The sequence below is a fragment of the Heterodontus francisci genome, unplaced genomic scaffold, assembly GCF_036365525.1.
Source record: "Heterodontus francisci isolate sHetFra1 unplaced genomic scaffold, sHetFra1.hap1 HAP1_SCAFFOLD_51_1, whole genome shotgun sequence".
NCBI lineage: Eukaryota > Metazoa > Chordata > Chondrichthyes > Heterodontiformes > Heterodontidae > Heterodontus > Heterodontus francisci.
In genome coordinates this window covers 1,830,746-1,847,020 of record NW_027141937.1, presented here as the reverse complement: position 1 = coordinate 1,847,020, position 16,275 = coordinate 1,830,746, and the positions used below count along the sequence as shown (strand labels likewise).

Sequence of the window (16,275 nt, the reverse complement as noted above, 5' to 3'; positions counted from 1 at the left end):
CCCCTGGTGCTCATACTCTACACCAATTGAGTGAGAGCTTACAATCAGTAACTGTTTCTTCCCGTGTTGTGCTAATGTTTAACCACAAAGCTGGAGTGTCCTCTCCAGGGCACAGGCCTGGGCAAATAGTATGGAGACCCTAAGCATCAGGACCCCCTCTCAGCATTGCTAGCATTGTCCAAAGGAAAGGAAAAAAAACAGTACTGTTTGGTATTGCTCTGCTGTAGGAGTTGCTGGAAAACTACCTGATAAGTAACAGGTAACCGCCTATGGGACTCCACTCCGGATTTACTGTCCAGGTTTACTCCCTGAGCCTTCTTCTCTCTCAAGCCATCCACAGGGAAGTGAGACTTTTTGCCCATAGATGGGGCTCTGTTTCTTGGCATCAGGATGGAACCACACGCCAGTGGGCCTGCATGACATGCACAAGGATATCACACACTGCCCCATCCCTGTGACAGCTCAGGGAGATACCCTTATGATAATACACCCCACAGGATCATCACAAACAGCCCCCTCCCTCGGACAGCTCAGGGTCAGACACTGCACATACTGCAACAACAGTGACATTCCTGGATTAGTCCCTCCATTCTGAAAAACAAGCATTCACCCTACTTTATGCTTTCTGTCCCTCAGCCAATTTTGTATCTATGCTGCCACTGCCCCCTCTAATCCCATCTGCTCGAATTTTGTTCACAAGTCTATTTTATGGTACTTTTTCAAACACAATTTTGAAGTCCAGACACACACCATCAACCCCACTACCCTGGTCAACTCTCTCTGAAACTTCATCTAAGAAATTAATTAATTAATTCAGACACAATCTTCTGTTTACCAATCTGTACTGGCTGTCATTTATTAGGCCATGTTCTACCAATTGACAGTTATTTTTCTCCTGGATATTTGTCTCTAAAAGTTTCCCCATCACTGACATTAGACTAACTGGTCTGTAGTTCCTGGGTTTATCTCTCTTTTTAAACAGGGCTGTAAAATTAGCAATCCTTGCAGATGTATCTTTTAATTCTGGAAAGTCTATTGTGGACAATCTCTTTGGGCATGACTTTAACCAATTAAAGTAGGATACTTGATTAGTAAGTCCAGAAATTTTATTGAGAGTAAAATAGTACTTAATAATTGAAAGCAAAATTATCTTTAACAAACTTGGACAATATAACTTTACTGCTCGAGCAGGTGTGTGGACTGGTCGAGCTTGGTCTCAGAGTGTCACGGTCCTCTTTGTCCAGCCTAGACCCCTCATCAGGTGGAGAACTTGGTTGATGATCTGAGCCTTTACCCCTGAGATCTTCTCGTGTTCCTGCACACTGAAACCTTACAAAATCCCTACTTTTAACCCCTGGATGGCCATCACACCACCTTGTAAAATAATATTTGGTCCGAGCTGTTGCTAGGTACATTTAATAAGTTCTTAATGATGTCTTCCACTAACAGTCACCTGTCCTCAGAATCTCAGACATGAGTACAATGGAGTGGTTTCACACTGTCTCCCAATCTGATCTGAAACAAGTTTCCTATTCATTAAATCGAGACTCTTGAAGGTCACGATGTACCAGACCATGGGTTTTATCAGGTGTCCTAGAAAGGTCCATTGTTTGAATAAATTTCACTGAAACTGCCCTTTCCCACACAGACACAGAAACTCACAGTAATTAGATTGAACTAACTTTAAATGAAAACCCATTCTCTCTAAAATGATTATTGATTCATTATTTATAACTCAATCAAGGTTCATTACCTTTACAATCATCTGTTTCATGATGGGTAGCTACTCATTAATTATACAGGACAAAAACGTTCATACTGAACACAAAATGGCTCCTTTGGTCATGTGTTAATTGTAAAATGGCTTCCTTGACCTTATTAGTTATTACAACAGATACATTATAAAAATGGTCAAGTTGAACTGAGATCGAACTACCCAAGCTTACCTGCATCCTCCAGTCCTCTGGCATCATTCCCATAGAAAGGGGGATTGAAAGATTGTGGCTCAAGTCTCCACTATTTCCACCCTTACTTCCATCAGCAACCCAGGATGCAGCCCATCCAGACCGGGTGACTTTTCTACTGTGAGCACTGCCAACCTTGTAATTATCTCCTCTTTATCTATTTTCATCCCCTCCAATTTCTCCACATCCTCCTCCTTTACTGTGTGACATTTGCACAATCTGCTTGTTTTGTGACAGATGCAATGTACTTAATTAGTGCCTCAGGCACACCCTCTGCCTCCACAGGATCTCCTAATTGACCCACCCTTTCATTGACTGTCCATATGTTGGTAAAAGACTTCAGTGTTCCCAGTTATGTGACCCACTAATCTTTTCTCACACACTCTCTTGCTGATCTCATTTCCCTTTTCAGCTGTCCTTTGTACTTTCTGTATTTTGCTTGTTTCTCCTGCAAATGAATCCTCACATGATTTCTATATTAATGGTTTTCGAACTATTTTGTTGAAGGATTGAGTTTTGTAAATTTCTCCCTAGCTCCCCTCATGGTCAGGCAGAAAGTTTAACTGTTGTGTTTTCAAACAGCAACAGCTTTATTTGAAAAGCCATGATGACAGGATTCCGGGTTTTAATCCAGTCACAAATCTGGTTCTGATGTCTTGTGGCTCCAGCTGTCACATGACCTGTCAGAGGATGACCTCATAATTGACCCAGTCATGGAGCTGTGGGTTGATGTTTAAATTGTTTCAAAATAATTTTCCAGAAGGACAATTAAAATGAATCGATATATAAAAGGTAGATTTTGTGAATTTGTGCTCCCAGTGGAAATTCCTGCAGAGTCTGCTGGTTTTCATATCCCCAATTTCACACAGGAAGCTCTGTGCTCAGAGTCTGTATTCATTACATCAAAGTTATACAGAATCATTTCTTGGGAGACCCCAGTGTGAATTGTAGACAGGTGGGTCAGTTTTAACTTTCAAAGTAACACAGGAGCAAAATACTGCTGATACTGGAAATCTGAAATAAAAACAGAAAATGCTGGAAATACCCAGCAGGTCTGGCAGCATCAGTGGAGAGAGAAACAGAGTTAACGTTTCAGATCTGTGATCTTTCATCAGAACTGGGCTGAAATTGTCTGAGGGACTGAGATTGTGGAATCAATTTCAGGGTCAAAAACATTGTACTCTGTAAGGATAGGAAGATGGTGATTATTAAGTACAGTGCAAGAAGATAGATGCTTTTACATTATTTGAATCAACATTGATTTAAACTTTGTGCTCACGAATTCTATCTTTTGATCAAAATGACACTGATAACAATGGAAAAAGCAACACATGCATTTCACAGGACCTTGTAAAGCCTTTTCCAGCCAATGAAGGACTTTCCAAGTGTTGTCACTGTGCAGTACAATACAATACACTACAATAAGGATATTTCACATTCGAGTCACAAAAGTGCCAGGCAATGACCATCTCAAACAAGAGAGAACCTAACCATCTCCCCTTGACGTTCAACAGCATTACGTTTGCTGAATCTCCCACTATCAACATCCTGGGGTTTACCATTGACCAGAAAATGAACTGCAGTAGCCACATAAATATCATGGCTACAAGAGCAGGTCAGAGACTAGGAATCCTGCGGCGAGTAACTCACCTCCTGACTCCCCAAAGCCCGTCCACTATCGACAAGGCACAAGTCAGGAGTGTGATGGAATACTCTCCACTTGCCTGGATAGGTGCAGCTCCAACAACACTTCAGAAGCTCAACGCCATCCAGGACAAAGCAGCCCACTTGATTGGCACCTCATTCACAATATTCACTCTCTCCATCACCGATGCACTGTGGCAGCAGTGTGCACCATCCACAAGATGCACTGCAGCAAGGCAGCAAGCCTCCTTAGACAGCACCTTCCAAACCCGTGACTTCTACTCCCTCGAAGGACAAGGGCAGCAGATGCATGGGAACACCACCACCTGCAAGTTCCCCTCGAAGCCATACAACATCCTAAATTGGAACTATATCACTGTTCCCTTACTGTTGATGGGTCAAAATCCTGGAACTCCCTTCCGAACAGCATCACATCGACTGCAGTGGTTGAAGAAGGCAGCTCACCACCACTTTCTCCAGGGAATTAGGGATGGGCAATAAATGCAATAAATAAAAATAAAATCAATAAAAAATGACAATAATCACCAAAAGTAGAAAATACATATGAAAATGAAAATATAATAAAGCACAGTCAGCATGGATTTCACAAAGAAAGTCTTGATTAACCTTTTCTTTGAAGAATCAACAGCAAGAGTAATACAGCAGATGTAGAAGAGTTTAAGTTAATAAAGCCTCATCCTTTTATGTGCTGAAACCAACAAATTGTGGGTGAACAAACAAACACACTAACTGACAGAGCTGGGTGTTGTTCTTTCTAAATTACCCGAAAGCAGGGTGTTAATGAGTTAAATCTCCAGGTTGCTGCAACCAGAATAGCCATTGTCCACTATCAGTTTCACTGTTATAAATAAAGATGGAACGTTTATTGTGAATCTATAGAAACAGTCTGGTCCTGTACACTGCAGACACATCCACGTCATCACCAACCAGCTCTCCTATAATTGGTGCAGTTATTTGACTTTTTCCCATTAGCTCCATGGAATTAATTTTAAAAGATTTAAATTCTTAGAAGTTTTGTTAATATTCAGCCCTTGAGAAGAAACCATTCCCTGGGCACAGTGGAGAAAGCATTGAATATAAAACTGTAGACTACCAGGTAACACAGTGAAAGCTTATCAGCTAATCTATAATAGCTTAGTTTTCTTATTTTTGCTCTTGCTATTTGGTTTTTCATCCTTTTCAGTTCCTGACTCCGGATATTATTGTGATTAAATGTGAAAAGATGCACTGTGTCTCAGCCCCGGTATATTTGCTCTTTCTCTGTACAGTGCTGTATACACTCAGATACTGACAGTGTCTCTCCCTCCCTCAACTTTCCAGCCCTGACGGTGCAGAAAGTGCTGCTCAAAGTTACACATTCTGACTGTTTGCAGTTGATTAGTGAGAGATTATTAACGTATCCTGCTGCAGCGCTGCCTCGGTTAATAACAGCAGATCGAAGTCACATTTCAGATACAGAAACAGACGCATCAATTATTCACTCTTTCCCAGAGTGAGTGAGGCCGGGACAAGCAGCAACATTCCGGCCCCACAATTACCCAGCACCAGCAGAAAGCAGTGAATACAGATTCAATCAGTGGGTTAATGTCCATTACAGGGATGCAAGATTCCACAGCCCAGGACAAACATCCCCATACACCGAGAACAAGTTCAGGAAAACCCGGGGGAGTTAATATCCCAATCACTGAGCATTCCAGTAACATTGAATAAGTTCCAGAACTGAGTGAACCTTTCAAAGTACGGAAGTGATGACGAGGTCAAAAAGGTCTGAACAGTTGAGGTGACTGAGCGGTTTCAGCTTCTCTGTTCAGGTTGCAGCTTTCACTGGAGGCATGTGCTCAAATCCCACTTCTGACAACTTGATTTTCAGTTACTTTGCAGAGCTTCCTTGAAGGTTTGAGGTAGAGTAAATACTGAGGAACTGTTTCTAACTGCTGAACAGTCCATAACGTAAGTTACAGATTTAAGGTGACTCACAAAACCAGAAGGAACATGAGGAAAAATTCCTTTCCGCAACGTGTGGTTAGGATTTCAGTTATGTGGATAGATTGGAGAAGCTGGGGTTGTTCTCCTTAGAGAGGAGATTTGATAGAGGTGTTCACAATCATGAGGGGTCGTGACAGACCTGATAGAGAGAAACTTTTGGTAGAAGGATTGAGACTCAGGTAAAAGCTGTAGTTCAGTCGGTCACACTCAGCTCGAAATCACAAGCTTCTGGGTTCAGATTTCACAGCTGACACTCCAGTACAGCACTGAGGGTGTTGAAGGTGCTGCCTTTCAGGTGTGATGTTAAGCCAAGACCTGGTCTGCATGTTTGGGTGAATGTAAAAGATCCCATGTTGCAATTTCAAACAAGTGAAGAGCAATTTTCCCTGGTGTTGTGATCAATATTTGCCCCTCAATCAGATCAGTTGGTCATTATCACATTGCTGTTTTTGGGTAGTAGCTGCTGCATTTCTGACATTACAACAGTGATTACACTTCAAAAGTATTTCATTGTTTACAAAGTGCTTTGATATATCCAGTGGTCTTGAAAGGTGCTTTATAAATGCAAGCCTTTTCTTTCTTTATCACAACACATTACTGTGTAAAAAATGGTTCTTCATGTCACCTCTGGTTCTTCTGCCAATCACCTGATATCTGTGTCCTCTGCTTACTGACCCTTTTACCACTGGAAACAGTTTCGCCTTATTTAAAATGATTTTGAGCAAATGTGTCAAATCTCTTCTGAGCTTTCTCTGCTGCAAGGAGAACAACCCCAGCTTCTCCAATCTCTCCACATAACTGAAATCCCTCACCCTGCTACCATTGTGGCAAATCTCGTTTTTATTCTTTCATGGGATGTGGGCATTGCTGGCAAAGCCAGCATTTATTGCCCATCCCTAATTGCCGTTGGGAAGGTGTTGGTGAGCTGCCTTTTTGAGCCATCGCAATACCTGCTGTTAGGAAGGGAGTTCCAGGATGTTGATCCAGTGACAGTGAGGGAATCATGATATAGTTCCAAGACAGGATGGTGTGTAGCTTGGAGGGGAACTTGCAGATGGTGGTGTTGCCATTCATCCAATGTCCTTCTAGGTGGTCGAGGTCGTGGTGGATGGAGTGCTGATCAAGTGAGCTGCTTTGTCCTGGATGATGTTGAGCTTCTTTGGTGTTGTTGGAGCTGCACTCATCCAGGCAAGTGAGGAGCCTTTCATCACACTCCTGACTTGTGTCTTGGAGATGGTGGACAGGAGGTGAGTGATTCACAGTAGAATTCCCAGCCTCTGACCTGCTCTTGAAGCTATGGTATTTATATGGCTGTTCCAATTCAGTTTCTGTTCATTGGCAACCCCCAGGATGTTGATCGTGAGGGATTCAGCAATGATAATGCCATTGAATGTCAAGGGGAGATAGTTAGATTCTCTCTTGTTGGAGATGATAATTTTGGGAATTAATAGGAAGCTGCTTCATGGTTGGTGGAACAAACGCCCGCCCTTGGGGTGGTGCCAACAGCTGCATCCGTCCAATAACAGACAGAGTGGAAGTACTGTATCAGGCCTTGTTAGTTCAGTTGGTAGAGAATGAGACTTTTAATCCCAGGGTCTTCGATTTGAGACCCTTGTTGTGTGGTTGTTCTTCCCTTTTTCAGACTTCGTCAGCAGAGAGTTCAAGGAGTGTGTCTGGTCCATTTCCCACACATCTGCCCTCCCCTCTTCCCATCCCTCCCAGAAACGCCACGGGTTTCCCCTTGTCCTTACTTTCCACCCCACCTGCCTCCACATCCAAAGGATTATCCTCCGCCATTTCCACCACCTCCGTGATGCCACCACCAAATGCATCTTCCCCTCCCCTGTCAGCATTCCGAAAGGATCGTTCCCTCCGCAACACTCTGGTCCACTCCTCCATTATCCCCAATACCTCGTCCCCTTCCCACGGCACCTTCCCATTCAATCGCATGAATTGTAATAGCTTCCCTTTTACCTCCTCTCTCCTCACCTTCCAAGGCCCCAAACACCCCTTTCAGGTGAAGCAGCGATTTACTTGTACTTCTTTCAATTTAGTGTACTGTATTTTCTGTTCCCAATGCGGTCTTCTCTAAATTGGGGAGACCAAACGCAGATTAGCTGACCGCTTTGTGGAACACCTCCACTCAGTCCGAAAGCATGACCCTGAGCTTCTGGTTGCTTGCCATTTCAACACTTCCCCCTGCTCTCATGTCAACATTTCTGTCTTTGGCCTGCTCCAGTGTTCCGGTGAACATCAACGCAAGCTCGAGGAACAGCACCTGATCTTTCGATTCGTCACTCTACAGCCTTGTGGACTGAACCTTGAGTTCAATAACTTCAAAACATGACTGGTGTCAGGCAAAGCGCCCCACCCCACCTGCCAAGACTGAGGCACACATGATTTTTGCCACATGAACATTAAAACTTAAAATTGCAAGCGCCTGACTGGAAAGAAATTTGCATAGTAACAAACAGTTTTGAAACAAAGGGACGCAGTCTTTTGCTTCACCAATACACAGCAGAAGTGGTCAGACCAGTTTTAGTCACATGACTAGTTGGCTGTTGGTTTTTTGAACTTGCCACAGATTTGAACTCAGAACACCATGTGCTCCCAGATGGGGCAGACCCTCTCCAGTCCTGCCTGCCTCCATCTCTTTCCCACAGAACTGAACCTTGTGAAAACATGTGAATCTCAAAGAGAGAAAAGTATCCAACATGTGCAAGGTTTAAGTAGAATACTGGGCCCTACGAAATGCAAGAATTACCTACAAAAGTGCTATACCATGAGCTCGAAGCACAGTAACAAGACATTACCTCAAACTGTTCCACTTTATCTTTTATTTTTTCTGTCCCTAGCTGCATCTGTATATCACGTGTGCATGCTAGCATGGGTGCATCGTATATCTGTAGGCATGAACCGTATTAAAGTTTAAGCAAGTTTAATAAGTTTCACTTTTCTTCTTTAAACCAAAGAAAGCCTGTTTGTGTTCATTTCTTTGCATTATAATTGGAAAGCTGTGAACAAGGATTCACAAAAGGGGGAGCACAAAACACAGTGTGTTTAAAACCATGTGCCTGTTTTCATGCAGTCAGAGCTGCTCATTATTCTGCTATTAACACTCTCTCTGGACAAATGCTTTGTCTTTGACCACAAGCATTAACGGACTCTTTGCCTTTGTCCCAGGACAACTTTGTTATTTAATCTTTCCTGCCCTATGCCCTATCAAACACCTTCCCCTTTGTTCTCTCCCCCAGGCCCCTCTCCTTCACTTGTTTAAAACCTAATTCTTTTCTAACCTTTGGCAGTTCTGATGAAAGGTCACAGACTTGAAACTTTAACTCTGTTTCTCTCTCCACAGATGCTGCCAGACCTGCTGAGTATTTCCAGCACCTTTGTTTTTATTTCAGATTTCCAGCATATGCAGTATTTTGCTTTTACTATATCAGAAAGTCTCTCCTTGATTCAGGACTCTTACGTCTCTCCAGCGTCTCGTTGCTAAAGATTGAACTTTATCTCATTTCACTCTCAGCTCTGGGTCAGTGTGCATCAGTGGGACTTCTGGCTGTCTCCCGCTTCACATTCCATCAGTGCTGAGAAAACAATGGGAAATATTACTCATGTTGTGTTCTGTAAATTTTGACAAACACTTGAATGTAAATATCGTCTTCCAAAGCAATGAGCGAAGGCTGGTTTTAGTGTGTGGCTGAAATAGATCAGCTGGATTTGCATTGCACTAAAAATCACAGTTCTTGGTTCAATCCCAGGTTTTGGCACTTTCAACCTCTCCTGTGTCTTTTTCTTTGGCTCCAATTGTCAAGCTGCATGATTTACTCTGAAATTAGCAACAGAGAATCAAGGCACCAGCGAGCATGAGGAGCTGAAATTATCACAGATCAAATCCACGTAATATTTCTGACTGAAGATGGTTGCAAATGCTTCAGTTTTGCCTTTTGCACTGACGTGCTCGGCTCCACCATCATTGAGGATGTGGGTGCTTTTGGAGCCTCCTCATCTTGTTAGTTATTAAATTATCCACCACCATTCACGACTGGATGTGGCAGGCCTGTGGAGCTGTGATCTGATCCTGAGGGAGATATCCGTGCGTGGAGTGGCAGGATGTATGGAGAGTAATCCTGAAGAGGGTGTCCGAGCCTGGAGTGGAAGCTTTCTGTGGAGGTGCAGGAGTAGGCCATTCGGCCCCAGTGTTTTATAAAGGTTTAGTATAACTTATTTGCTTTTACTCTATGCCTCTATGAATAAAGCCAAGTGTCCTGTTTGCTTTTAGCAACATTTTCAAACCTTCTAAGATTGGTGCACATTGTCTCATTCTTCCTCCCAAACTTTATCACTTTACACTTCTCTGTGTAAAATTTTATCTGCCATGTGAAAGCACATTTTGGCAGTTTCTTTATCTTCTCCTGAAGTGTGTTACTGTCACTGGCAGAAGACGAAATTCCCCAGCATTCTTTGATGCAATCTCCATGGAGAGAGCAATCTTACACGCCAGCTGAAATGTAGGATTTTGCGTGTTTAGTATCTTTTCTCATCCACCAATCTAAGTACAAATCTGTCTCGTAATGTACGGTCTAAGAATGTGCCAAAGTTGCAATGTAGTGATAAATTCTTCAGTTCCACAATGTACTCACCAACTATTTCACTACTTTTCTGCTTTCTGGTTCCAAATTTCTAGCTTGCCGTGATCTCTAGTGGCTTAGGGTTAAAATGTTCCTCCAACTTGGTGATGATTGTTTTGAATTCACATCTTTTGCCTTGATGGGAGCAGGAAGATTTGTTAGCATGTCATACACTTCCAGGATAATTTCCATTCGCAAAATTACTTTCTTGCCCTCAAGAATTGCCTTTTTCTGAGTCTCGACCTCTTCACTTTCACCTTCAAGTTCCAAAACGTTATTAGCTCTGAAAAACATGTCCATTCTTTCAATATATGAACTGAATGGTTCTCGAGCCCTCTCATAAGTTCCTAGCCTTCTGATGTATCCCTTGGGTGCAGCCATATTGTCCCAAATAATCACTTTGAATCTGATGCACACTAAGACCCTGCGGTAAAGGCCTGCTCGTTTATGAAATTGAAACCCGACCCGGTCCGACCTGACCACATCCAACCTGAACCTGACCCGGGCCAGAGTCCTTTGATTTTTTTTCCCGCACCCGACCTGAACCGACCCGACTACCATAATAAAGTTAATTATATCAAACATACCTTGTCCAAATGTTGTGATCCTCCATTCCGAAAGCTGGCTATTCCTGCGGAATCATGCAGAAGTTCCCTCCCTGAGCAAGGCAGCACTGTGTCCGCCTCCAGCCCAACCCGTCACGAACCCGAATGCCGGACACGGAAGAGAGACCCGACCCGAACCTGACACATGTCATCCGGTCTGGTCGGAGTCGGGTCGGGTAGCCATGCTTTACCCTAGGGCATCTCATTCAACTGAGGAGACAGTCTGTCGCACAGGCTTCACACAATCCACTTAAAATCTCCACCATCTGAGCAGGTAGGTCACCAGGAGCTAGCTGTTCTTGTTCACTGCAGTCCCTGCTGCTGTTTGCTGCCTATATTTACAGACTTTTATCTCATTCTCATCACCATTTTCTCCAATATATTCAGGGGGCATCAGCAGAGAAAATGGAGACCAAATGCGACAAGTGCAAGGAAATGTTTATTTGCAATATTACATCATAAACATAATATACAAAACATTACATGTGTGAAACACGTCCCGATCAAGATGTGTCTGAATAAATGGATCCCCTCACAATAAACACTGTCACCTTTCAATGTTTAGCGGATGAATGTGAGGGCCAGATGTGTGTGATTCCCACAGTAATGTGTTTGTTCAAAGTTCAGGAAAAGATGGAGATATGAATAATTTACAGGGAAATCTTTGAAGCATATCTCCATGTCTCTCACTCACAAAGATCTGCAAACTTGTGGATTCAGAAAGAACCCAGAGACAGATAGTCCTGCAATAACCTGTAACTCCAGGAAAGGATGTGTTTGAGATTTTGCCCTAAAGCTTAGTTGGTTAAAGCCTCTGTCTAATAAACAGCAGAACCGAACTTCAGACCCCAACAAAGCCTCACTGCAGTGAAGAAACGGAAAGTTATGATTTAAAGATTACTCTGTCAATCATTCACCACTCTGTCTTCCCCTGAACTTTGAGTTCAAATTTGTTTGTGAAGTTGAGTGACACGTTAAGACAGCACAGTCTTTGTCTTTGTGAAAGAAGTGATTTGGGAATGGCTGTTTGAAACTGTCCCTCCTTGCACAGAAATTCAGTGCAAATACTCAAATCACCCACAATTTCCACGAGAGAAATTTGTTCACAATTGCATTTGAAGTGAAACCGCCTCAACATTAATCTCACTGAAGCAGAGTGTGACCATGTTGTATGTTTCAGAGTGTTGGTGCCATTATGTGTCGCTTTTAACCGAGACTGGGACACAACGCAAGGTTGATCCAAGGTTGGAATATATTATCATTCAGGAGCAAGAAAAATCAAAAGGAACCGAATAAGAAAACCCAGTCTCCAGATTTGAGAATCTGTAGATCCGCTTTGGGAAAGTGAATCAGAGCAGAATGAAGGGTGAACTGTCCAGAAGAGATGAAGACACAGCTCAGTCAACACGTTCCCCTGGTTTATGATGCTGGAACATTCCTCTCACAGAAATGATTCAACCCAATGACAAACATTCTTACAGCTGATAATTTATGCTAATGATTGAAGGACTTTCTCATGTGGTTACCTAGTGGTAAGAAGATATTAAACTTAGTTTCAATCAATCCAGCTGCGATGAACTTTGAATTTTTCTGCCTTTTATAAACATTATTTGAAGGGTCTCAGTGACAATGTTCAGTGTTGATGAGAGTGGGGTCTGGGTGAGCAACTGCTGAGCGTGACAGGGTCAGGACTGGATGCAGGAAGTTCTCTGACAGTCTCTCTCTCTCTCTCTCTCTGATGGGTTTGAGTTGGTTGACAACTGGCAGCTGTTGGTGTTTCGATAAATGAAGGAAGTTCCCTCTAACCATTTTTTTTATTCACAGTGTAGTATAAGGATGTAAAGGGTTAATGCTGAAGACAGTGGGATCAACCTCTCCCACGTCAGAGTGATGATGTAACAGTCACATGGGATGAGGTTTGGGAGAAGAGAGAGCAGCACCAAGGATGCTCGCTGAGGAGGCTTGATGAGTGTGTATATAGTATTGTGTAAATTAGAAAAGAGTTCTTAGTTCTTTCAGCAGGAAATGTGTCCAGATAATATCAAGAAACTCACAATTTTATTATTCAGGAGTCGGAACACAGATATTAATTCCAAGTTACAGTTCTGGGTTCATTTAACAAAAAAATTAGAGAATAATATTACTCACTGATTGAAATCCCCCAGTGAGGAGACAGTTAAACAGTTGGGACATCCTTCGATCCAAGGTTTTGGCAGCATTTGCAACTTTTGCAACTTTTGTTTATCCAGCTTTGATGGACGAGTGAAAAAACTGAACAATTCCATTCTTCCTTCTTCCCTTCTTTCCATCAGTTTCTCTTTTCTGTCCCAGATCAATATAATGATGAGAATCCCAATTTAATCTGCTGTTTCTGCTGTTTTATCCATTCCAATCAAAATTCAACATTCCAATCAAATCTATTTGTTATTCCACAGTGTCTCTCCATGTGTTTTATTCTGTTGTATTCTCTCACAGTCTGTTTGATGATCAATGTTACATCTCACTCTCTGTTCTGGTGAAGATCAGAAGTAGTGATATCTGTTTACACCACCCGACAAGTCGGCTGAGGCTGTGCCTCGCTGATCACGTGGAGTTGAAGCAATTCTTCCAGTCAGTTAGTTCAGTTGTCATTTCATGAGAAATTCGAAGTCGTCATGACTTCGTCAGTGACCTAATGGTTCAGGTGTCTGAGTGATGTTAATCATGCTGTGATCAAATGATTGTATGTTCCAGTCTTTCCGTGGTGGGTTTTCACACTGAGTCGAAACGTGTTGGACATGGTCTGGAAATGTTTCACACCGCTCCATTCCCAACAGGCCATGACCTGATGTGATGGAAATTTCATTTACTTACAGAAGCAACATTTCCATCATTACACAGCTGGCTGCACAGTCAGGATCTGTGTGAAGGTGACGGTTGTGCTTCTATTACTTGCCAGATGCCGTGGTGGCTGAGAGGTTAAGGCGATGGACTACTAAACCATTGTGCTGTATCCCATATGTGTGCAGCCATATTGTCCCAAATAAGCAATTTGAATCAGATGCACAGGAAGACCCTGCGGTATCTCATTCAACTGAAGAGACATTCTGTGGCCCAGGCTTCACACAATCCACCTAAAATCTCAACCATCCGAGCAGGTAGGTCACCAGGAGCTAGCTGATCCTGTTCACTGCAGTCCCTGCTGCTGTTTGCTGCCTATATTTACGGACTTTTATCTCATCCTCATCACCATTTTCTCCAATATATTCAGGGGGCATCAGCAGAGAAAATATACACCAAGCGTGGCAAGTGCAAGGAATTGTTTATTTACGTCATTATGTCATGCACATAATATACAAATCCATTACCTGTGTGAATCATTTCTTGAGCACTTTTATACCAGATGTGTCTGAATAAATGGAACCCCGTCACAATAAACACTGTCACCTTTCAATGTTTAACGGAGAGGTTTGATGGCCTGATGTGTGTGATTCCCACATTAATGTGTTTCTACAAAGTTCGGAGAAAGACGGAGATATGAATAATTTGCAGGGAAATCTTTAAGCATATTTCCATGTTTCTCACTGACAAAGTTCTGCAAACACATGGATTCAGAAAGAACCTGAGTGCAAAATCAACAAAAATAAACACAGCCAGAGAGACTTGCAATAACCTGTAGCTCAGGGAAAGTACATGATGTTATGGAAGTGATTTTGATTTTTTTTTTGTGAAATTTTTTTTGAGGAATTCATCGTCAAACTTAATAAATGTCAGACCAGTTCTTTTTCAAGAGGGTACTGAAAGTATTAATTTGGCGACTATGTTTACTGGTTGTCACATGACTCAAGTTGAATGTAGAACAGAAACCCTGGTAACAGGGGGAAATGTGGACAGAGAAGTCAGTTGCGCCTCTTGATTGGACAAACCCGGCAGCAGCAGCACTCACCGAAGAGGGCAGAACAATCACAAGATTTTATTTGCAGCAGTCATTGTGTTTTAACTTCTGGAGTGAGCAGCTGATAAAGTTAGCCTGAAGAAGTGTCAAGGAAGGAGAGAAGATCACAACCCACGTTGTTTTGCAGCAAATCTTTAAAAGACACTGAGAACTTCACTGTGTCAATTCATCTCTTCTCCTGTCTTTGAAGAAAGCCTGCTAAAATTAATTTTCAACACTGCCTCTAAAAAACTGTTCTAAAAGACCCTAGTGACCTGTCTACGCACACTCAGAAGTTAGACTGTATGCCAGTTTTGGAACAACATATCTCATCTGCTGTTTTCTTCAGGAATGAACAAGTAATCAGCCCAAGTGTTGTTTTTGTCTTTGACAGAACTCAGAATTGTGAAAAATAATTCTTTTTTTTTCAGTTAACCGGTGTATGTATGTGTGCATGTGTGGGGCTGTGGGAAGAACGGGCTTTCAATGTTGGTTAAGGTAAAAAGGGAACTTTTAAAATTTCTACCTGTGTATTTATGCTTTATTTCATGACTAGTTAAAACTTGTTCTGTAATAAACTGATAATTTTGCTGTTCATTAAAGAAACATGGTCAGTGTCTTCTATTCTGGGAAGAATAGAGTAAATGATTGACTGTTTCAGGAAGTGGGAAAAGTTAAAATATATGTTGTGACCTGTGGAGAAGTGGGATGAGAATATATAGAAGGGTCTGAAGAAGGGTCATTGACCTGAAACGTTAACTCTGCTTCTCTCTGCACAGATGCTGCCAGTCCTGATGAGTATTTCCAGCATTTCTTGTTTTTATTTGAGATTTCCTGCATCTGCTGTATTTTGCTTTGATTTTGTTATTATATGAGAATAAATAGTGCACTCCTCTGATTTTAGCTTTAACAACAGCTGGCTCTGTAGCTTAGTTGGTTAAAGCACCTGTCTTGTAAACAGGAGATCCTGGGTTCAATTCCCAGTAGAGCCTTATTTCACACTTGTGATGTCGAAGTTACCTGATCAATCGCTTCCATCTGTGTCTACTGAACTTTAAGTGAGAATTCAAATTGCATGATGAATTTTCGTCACAGCCTTGTGAAGGATGTGAGTTTGGAATGGCTGTTACTCCTTATACAGAAATTCAGTCCTGATATTTCAAAGGCAACTTCTTTGATACAAATTTGTTCACAGTTGCATTCAACCTGGAAAACAGCTCGACATTAATGTCACTAAAGGAAAGTGTGACTGCGTTGTATGTTTCAGAGTGTTTGTGTCGTTATGTGTTGCTTGTGACTGAGATTGGGACATGAGGCAAGTGGGAGGGTTGATCTGAGGTTTGGAATATTTGTCAGTCAGCAACAAGAAAAATCAAAGGAACCAAATAAGAAAACCTATGTCTCATGTGGTTACCGAGAAACGGTCAGAAGATATTAAACTTTGTTCTGTTCAATAAAGCTGTGTGAACTTTGACCTTTCCAGCCTTTTATATACAGTATTTGAAGTG

At 42.1% G+C, this 16,275-nt stretch overlaps 1 non-coding gene across 1 annotated transcript; it reads left to right on the top strand.

Moving 5' to 3' along the window:
* Positions 1–15,685: 15,685 nt before the first annotated feature.
* On the top strand, positions 15,686–15,759 carry trnat-ugu (transfer RNA threonine (anticodon UGU)). The gene has a single exon. It is a non-coding gene; the product is annotated as a tRNA-Thr (tRNA).
* The last annotated feature ends 516 nt before the right edge of the window (positions 15,760–16,275 follow it).